The sequence below is a fragment of the Neomonachus schauinslandi genome, unplaced genomic scaffold (genome assembly GCF_002201575.2).
Source record: "Neomonachus schauinslandi unplaced genomic scaffold, ASM220157v2 HiC_scaffold_1494, whole genome shotgun sequence".
Lineage (NCBI taxonomy): Eukaryota > Metazoa > Chordata > Mammalia > Carnivora > Phocidae > Neomonachus > Neomonachus schauinslandi.
In genome coordinates, this window is record NW_025410184.1 from 1 (window position 1) to 8,754 (window position 8,754).

At 40.8% G+C, this 8,754-nt stretch overlaps 1 pseudogene; it reads right to left on the bottom strand.

Annotated features, from left to right (window-relative positions):
* Positions 1-2,951: 2,951 nt before the first annotated feature.
* LOC123323842 lies at positions 2,952-8,733 on the bottom strand (annotated as a pseudogene).
* Between the last annotated feature and the right edge of the window lie 21 nt (positions 8,734-8,754).

Genomic DNA, 8,754 nt, shown 5'->3' on the forward strand with positions numbered 1-8,754 from the left:
TAACACCCAGTGCTCATCACATCAGGTGCCCTCCTTAATGCCCATCACCCATTTATCTAACCCCCAACCCCACATCCCCTCCAGGATCCCTCAGTTTGTTTCCTATAGTTAAGCATCTCTTGGTTTGTCTCCCTCTCTGATTTCTTTCCTTTCCGTTTTCCCTCTCTTTCATGATCGTCTGCACTGTTTCTTATATTCCACCTATGAGTGAAACCATATGATAATTGTCTTTCTCTGACTGACTTATTTCATTCAGCATAATACCCTCTAGTTGCATCCACGTTGATGTAAACGTTATTGATAATTTATTTAAATTTCATTTTGAAACTCTTTGTCACTGGTATACAGAAATACCATATGTATCTCTATATCTACACTATATATTGAAATATATCCAAAGAAGACATAGGAATGGCTAACCGACACATGAAAAAATGTTCAACATCAGTAGCCATCAGGGAAATTCAAGTCAATACCACATTGAGATACCACCTTACACCAGTTAGAATGGCAAGAATTGACAAGGCAAGAAACAACAAATGTTGGAGAGGATGTGGAGAAAGGGGAACCCTCTTACACTGTTGGTGGGGATACAAGTTGGTACAGCCAGTTTGAAAAACAGTGTGGAGGTTCCTCAAAAAGTTAAAAATACAGCTACCCTATGACCCAGCAATTGCACTACTGGGTATTAACCCCAAAGATACAGATGTAGTGAAATGAAGGGGCACATGCACCCCAATGTTCATAGCAGCAATGTCCCCCATAGCTAAACTTTGGAAAGAGCAGAGATGCCTTTCAACAGATGAATGGATAAAGAAGATGTGGTCCATATAGACAATGGAATATTACTCAGCCATCCGAAAGGATGAATACCCACCATTTGCATTGACATGGATGGAACTGGAGGGGATTATGCTGATTTAAATAAATGAAGCATAGGAAGACAATTATCACATGGTTTCACTTATTTGTGGAACATAAGGAATAGGACAGAGGAATCCGGGGTGATTAGGAGAGAGAAGGGAAAAATGAAGGGGGGGAATCTGAGTGGGAGACGGAGCATGGGAGACTATGGGCTCTGGGAAACAAATGGAGGGTTTTAGCGGGGAGAGGGGTGGGGGGATGGGTTAGCCTGGTGATGGGTATGAAGGAGAGCATGTATGCATGGAGCAGTGAGTGTTATATGCAAACAATGAATCATGGAACACTACATCAAAAACTAACGAAGTACTGTATGGTGACATAACATAATAAAAAAATAAAAATAGAAGCACACAGACACAAAAAATATATATACACTCACATATATATTTCTAATAAATTTTTAAAGTATTACTAATTCTATTAAATTGTCTATAGACTTATTTGGATTTTTACTTGTATTATTTTATTATCTGTGATTAATGAGGGTTTGCTTTTTACTGTACCTTTCTTAAAGTTTCATTTCTTTGTATCCCTTTGATATAATGTATCATATCCCATTGCTGAATAGAAATAGTGACAGAAATTGCTAAACAGAAATTGTGCATACTTGTGTTTTTGTTTTTTTTTTTCTGGATCCCAAAGCAAGGTTTTCAGTGAAGTGACATTAAGTGTTTCATAGATACACTTATCAGAAAAAAAGATGCTTTCCTCTTTTCTTAATTTGCTGTGAGTTTTTTGTTAAATGGCCTGGTAGTACATTCATTGATTTTTTTTTTTTTCTGCATCTGCAGAGATGGCTGTACTTTTTAAACTATTAATGTGGTTGATTATATTAGTTGATATTCTATTGTTAAACCAAACTGTCATTCCCCAAATAAACCAATTTGTTCATGATGTGTTAAAAAAATTAGCAAGATTTCCATTGTTGAATAACATTCCAGTCTGTAGATTAGCGCTTCTCAAATTTGTGTGTGCCTACAAACCCTCTGGATCTTATTAACACAGACTTGCTGACTCACTAGTATTGGTCTGGTACCTCAGATTCTGCATGTGATTGTGATGCTGGTCCATGGACCACACTTTGAGAAGCAAGACTATAAACACTACATAATTAATGTAAACAATCACTTACTGATAGATACGTCAATTAAATTTTTTTTTTTTTTTACTTTTTAAAATAATTCTCTGATGAGCCTTGAATTTAAAAATTTTCCTTATTTCCTGGATATTGAATTGGTAGGTCAAAGACTCTTAAAACTTATTGTTAAATGCTTCTGATAAAGGATGTGTACATTGTGGTCCCACCTTCAATATTAAGATCTCCTCTACCTGGCAACTGAAAAGCTTCTAGAAACTGACTATGAATCCTTCTGTTTGTAAGTCCCCATGATATTAGCTTTCTACTGATGCATAACAAATGATCACAAACTTACCAGTTTAAAACAACATCCATTTATTAGCTTGCACTCTGTAGGTCAGAGTTCAGTACACTGTGGATTGACTTTTGTTCAGAGTCTCACAAGGTCAAAATCAAGGTGCTGGCAGGGCTGGGCTCCCAACTGGAGGATCTGGACAGGAATTTGCTTTCAAGCTCCTTCAGGTTGCTGTCAGACTTGATTTCTGGGGACTGTGGGGCTGGGGTCACCATTTCGCTGCTGGTTGCCAGATGGAGACTGTTCTTAACTCCTGTAGGCTACCTGCATTCCTTCTTAGGCAGCCACCTCTCCATCTTCAAAACAGTCATGATTATTGAGCCCTTCCAACTTCTACTACCAGCTGGAGAACACTCATTGCTTTTAAGGGCTTGTGGGGTTACACTGGGCCACCCCTAGGTAATCCAGGGTGATCATCCAATTTTAAGCTCCACTGTGCCTGGTAATATGACATGATGTTATGACGTGATCATCTCATCATATTCACAGATTCTGGGGAGTAGGAGAAGACATCATTGGAGGGACCCATTTAGAAAGTCGGCCTACTATTCCATCCAAAGAAAAATGTGTTATTTACTCCTCACTTTTCCTGTTTTAAACCAGTTCTAATTCCTCAGTCATAACCTTATGCCTCTGCATTCTAACATTTTCGACCCTGTTTTTGCTTTTGTATTTATCTGACATGTCGGAGTTCATGATGTTCTTAAGGCACTAAGAATAAGAATGGAAACCCAGCAAACAGATTATAAATTAAAAATTGCTTTGATAACCAGGACTGTTACTGCTCTGAACATTTGTTAATAAAGTCTTTCAGGGCGAGCAAATTGATGAGCTTTTGCTTTGAGGTTTAAATTGTTCTACTTAATCTTGAAGGTTCATTAAAATGAAAGTGTATGCATCGGATGGAAGATCATTTCCCCAGCATGCCCAGGATCTGCTCTGTTCCAGGCAAAGAACATTTCGAGATTTTTGATAACTAAATCCAGAACAGTGAACTTATTGATGTAATTACCCCCCAAATCATCTTAGCACCCAAGGAAACATTGTCTATTCGGGTTCCGGCCATGCTGTCTTTATCATGAGATGAACCTGTCTCAACATCCCCAACTGGAGGCTGCCTCACCACATGCCACACACTGTAGAAAAATGTTCTTCATCGGTTACAAAGCTTCTTCCAAGTGTAAGAGCATAAAAAATATTTTGGAAGTAATTCTAGTGGTCAATGCATCTGTTTTGGCTCCTAGGAGGGGAGAAGCTTCTCAGTAAAAGGGTGTTTATTTTACCATAACATCACTAACTCAGAATTATTATTGAAAGGAACTTTGTTAGTTTGGTAGATAAAAAATGGTATTTCAATTTGAGTGAGGCTGAAAATATTTTAGGCTAGTTATTCATTTATGTTTCCAGTTCTGATCCTGTTCTTGTCTGATTTTCGCTGAGTAGTAACCACTTCATGGATTCAAGGTATCACCATTTTATCTGTGATATTTCTGATATACATCTTGTACTTTTAACAGTTTGTTTATTTTTGGACATATGGACAATTCAAACTCTTAGGAGATAATTTTTTTTTTCTAATTTGAATTCTCTCATCATTTTTTAAAGATTTATTTATTTTATTTGAGAGAGAGAGAGAGTGAGGAGGGGCGGGCTGAGGGAGAAGGAGAGACAGAATCCTAAGCAGACTCCCCGCTAAGCATGGAGCCCAACATGGGGCTCAATCCCATGGCCCTGAGATCATGACCTGAGCCGAAATCGAGTCAGACACTTAACAGACTGAGCCACTGAGGCACCCTTCTCCTCATTTTATTTCAAGCTCAGAAGTTTACTTTTTTATTTGAAGATCAGATACATTTTTTTCCCCCAGGCTAGTCATTTTTGACTTTTCATGACCAGGAATTTCTTTTGGAGTATAGTGTGAGGTTGGGACTGTACATTTTTTTTTCCTCTAAATACTTAATTACTTATTCTAAACTAGTTCATCAAATAATTATTTTTCTTTCTGCAATGACTTTTCTGCCATATTATATAATATACCAGATTCCCATTTACATATTCAAGGCAATACAAAAGTATAAGTATTTGAGGGAAGATAAAGATGACAAGGATGAGGGGTGCCTGGGTGGCTCAGTTGGTTAAGCATCTGCCTTTGGCTCAGGTCATGATCCCAGGGTTCTGGGTTGGAGCCCCATGTTGGGCTCTCTGCTCAGTGGGGAGCCTGCCTCTCCCTCTCCCTTTGCCTGGCACTCTGCCTACTTGTGCTCTCTGTCAAATAAATAAATAAAATCTTAAGAAACAGATGACAAGAATGTGTTTTGGGAATAATACCTGGCTCTAGGTTTTAACTGCCTGTTGTTCTCCCCTTGGTCATTGTTGCAAACCCATTCCTGCTCTGTAAACAATGCAAAGCAAAAGCCAGACTCACTGGGTACCTTGGGATTCTGCCCTCATCCTCCTTAAGGCCTGTGTTGGGCTTAGTCAGTGATCTCTGATCAGTGAGTCTGTCTTTGGGGAGCCTCAGAGCAGTGCTGGGGAAGGGAGAAGGAGGGTTATCTGCTGCAGCCATGAGCTGCCCTCAGTGGTCTTGAGGGATTCCATCCTGCTTACAAACACCCCCAAATCTGTGCCAGGAAACCCCGTGGATGAAGAGATTTAGGCCACTTGGCGGGTTTAGCTTACTTGTACTTGGGGTCTCACATCCATCCCCATACCCCTCCACACCTATTCAAGAACTCCTTTCAGCTATGCATGTTACTCATTTTGAGAAGAGTTCTGATAAAGTCACTTGTCTTCATTTCTCTTCTTTCCAGAGAGTTTTGCCTCTAATGCCCTTAGGGATGGGAGGTGCACATGGCTCCCCAGCTGGCCCACCACCTCACATGGCCCCGTGGAGGACGCAGCTCTACCTGGCCAGGTTATATCCCCTCAAAGGTCATACAGCTGCTGGAAACAGGCAGTGCCATGGAAGACAGCAGCAACCCTATGTGAGCCTGGAGCTCACAGCTATTAAAATAGAAGCTGGATTTAGGAACACCATAAATCAAAACTTTACATTCTCTGTCATTCTTTAATGGGGCACAAACACAAAATTTATGAGATAATTTTTTTTTTCTAATTTGAATTCTCTCATCATTTTTTAAAGTTTTATTTATTTTATTTGAGAGAGAGAGAGAGTGGGGGGGGGGCGGGCTGAGGGAGAAGGAGAGACAGAATCCTAAGCAGACTCCCCGCTAAGCATGGAGCCCAACATGGGGCTCAATCCCATGGCCCTGAGATCATGACCTGTGAGAACTGTGAAAACACAGTTTTCAGAATTTGTGTGACTCCAAGCAGAAGAGTTCCTACATTTTGACATCCCAAATCTCTATTAAGGCAATAGAAGTCTTGACATATTCCTCATATGCTCCTGCCTTTTTTTTCCATAGGTGTTTTTGCCTCCAGATTTACTAAATACTAAAGTTGGATTTCCTTGCTTTTAAGTTTGTATTTTATAAATAAATATAGATCCACAGGAAGTTGTGAAGATAGTGTGAGAGATTCCATGTACCACTCATCCAGGTTCCCTCAATGCTTACATTTTAGGTAACTGCTGTTCAATATCAAATCCAGGAAATGGACATCGGTACTCTGTGTGAAGTTTTTTGTCATGTTTCATATGTGTAGGTTCCTGTAACCACCATCACAGTCAAGGTACAGAACCATTCCATCCACACAGAAACCTCCATCATGCTATCCCTTTATTGGTATGCCTCATTCCCTTCCCCTGTCTCTAACCCGTCTGAACACTAGTCTATTCTTCACCTCTGTGATCTTGTCATTTCAAGAATGTTATGCAAATGAAATCATACAGAATATGACCTTTTGAGATTGGCTTTGTTCACTCAGCATCCTGCCCTTGAGATACATCCAAGTTGCTACATATATCTGTATTTTACTCCTTTTAATTGCTCAGGAGTGTTCCACGCGGTGGTCATACCACAGTCTATTTAACCATTCATCTATTCAGGGACATTTTGGTGGTTTCCAGTTTTGGGCTATAACAAATAAAACTGTTATGAAAATTCAAGTACAGCCTTTTGTGTGGACATAACTCTTCATTTCTCTGGCATAAATGCCCAGAGGTTCTACTGCTGGGTTGTAGGGGAAGTCTAGGTTGAGATTCTTTAATAAACTGCCACACTATTTCCCGGAACGATCATACCATTCTATACGCTCACCTGCAGTGTATGACAGATCCAGTTTCTCCATCTCCTCACCAGCACCTGGTATTGTCACTACTTTTTCTTTTGGCTCTTCTGGCAGGTGTGTGGTGATATCTCGTCATGGTCTACTTTGAATTTCTCTGAGAGCTAGTGATATAGAACATTTTTGTCATGTGCTTATTTGCCATCTGCGTAGTATCTTTGGTGAATTGTCTTTTCATGTCTTTTGCCCATTTTCTAATTAGATTGTTCCCCCTTTTTAATGCTGAGTTTTGAGAGTTCTTTATATATTCTAAACATGAGAGTTCTTTATATATTCCTTTGTCAGGTATGTGGTTTGCAAAAGTTTTTCTCACAGACTGCAGCTTGTCTTGCTGTCATTTTAATGGGGCCTTTCACAGAGTAAAAAGTTTGAATTTTAATGAGATTAAATTTATTGATTTGTTCTCTTATGCATTGTGTTTTTGACATCAGGTCTAGAACTCTTTGTGTATGACTAGGTCATGGAGGTTTTGTACTCTTATTCTCTAAAAGTTTTATCATTTCATGTTTTACCTTTAAACCGGTGGTCCATTTTGAGTTAGTTTTTGCATACGGTGTGAGCTTTAGTTGGGGTTAATTTTCCTTTGCCCACAGATACCTGAGTTGCTTCAGCACCATTTGTTGAAAAGACCATCCTTCCCCCCATTTAATTGCTTTTGCAACTGTACCAAAAGTTTTGAATTTTGCCTCTTATAGAGTACACAGACCAAATTCAGATATGGTGAAACCATTAGTTCTGTGGTCTGAAATATCCCATCTGGGGACAAGCCATGGCTGGGACTCAGTGGTTGTGTTGTATTTACTCTTGTTGGTGCTCAGTGTGTCAGGGAGAGAACCTAACATCAAGGACAAGTTGTTATCAATACAAGCCGAATACAATGGCAATTTAGCTGAATACAAAAGGCAATTTACTGGCAGGCAGAGCAGAGAGAGAGAGAGAAAGAGAGAGAATTACAGTTTGTAGACGGGAGAAAGCCTTCTTATGGATGTGTTGGCTGAGATGCAAGTGGCCTAGGAGGTCGTCAAACAGCCAGCTTGGGAACGCTTGGTAGGTTCAAAGAAATGCTCCTGCATCATGAGCCAGTCTTCAAGATGCAGTTTAAAACCAGTGAGCCTTTTTCTTCCTTAACAATGCTTATACTCCTGATTCGGAAACAGTAGAACTACAGTTCGAAAATGATTCTCACCCTAAGATCTCCCCAGAGAAGTGACAAAAACAGGCACCTCCAATCTTTATTGCATAATGTATGAACTGATGTCAAAACTCACCAGCAGGATGCAGTTTATTTGCTTGAGTGATGGGACCACGGATTTTCTATCTTTCATGTTTTTTTCAACTTGTTCCCGTTGCTGTTTTTCCATTTCATCCAGGGATTTCCATCGCTGAGAATATTCGTACTCAAAGGTGCCATGCTGGGCAAAACGAGGAGGCGTTTCTCTCTCCTTTTGATACATCGGATTCTTCTGTGCAAGTTTTTCAGGAAGGCCATCTTCATCATCTCATTGTTCAAGTGGTTCCACAATGACTGGACGAGGAGTCGTTGTCAGTAAGAAAACACCTTCGCTGCATCTTTCAAAGGCTTTTCTTGCTGCTGGTTTCGAAGCAAATTCCACAATGCCTTTCCCTGTAGATCTGCCACGATCATCCACAATTACAGCAGCCCTTTCAATAGGACCAAATTGGCTAAAGGCTTCTTCCAACAGTTCGCTGGAAACATAAGGTGAAAGATTTCGAACGGAGAGGGCAGCAGCATGTGTGGCAAAGGGAACCCGAAGCTGTCTACCTCTCATGGGTGTATCAGCAAGTTCAGCTTTGGCAATGTCAGCCCATGCCCTAGATTCAAGTTTAATAAACCCAAATCCTTTGCCTGGTTCTCCATGTTTAGCAGATAGTCTTTTGAATTCATCCTCTGTGATATCAGCAGGTGGATTCCCAACAAACAACCGACAGCGCTGAGTGTAGTTTTCTCTCCAGGCCTCCTCAAGAGAGACAAGTTGGCTTCCAACCCCTCTGAGTCGCAGATCTTGTCCTCGCTGCGGCCACCGGGCCCGCCGGCTGGGGGCCCCTGGTGGTGCTGCTGGTGGAAGGGCGGGTGGTGCTGCCGGCCTCCGCGGGGCTCCCCGCCGCCAGGAGTGCTTAGGCCCGGGCCGCC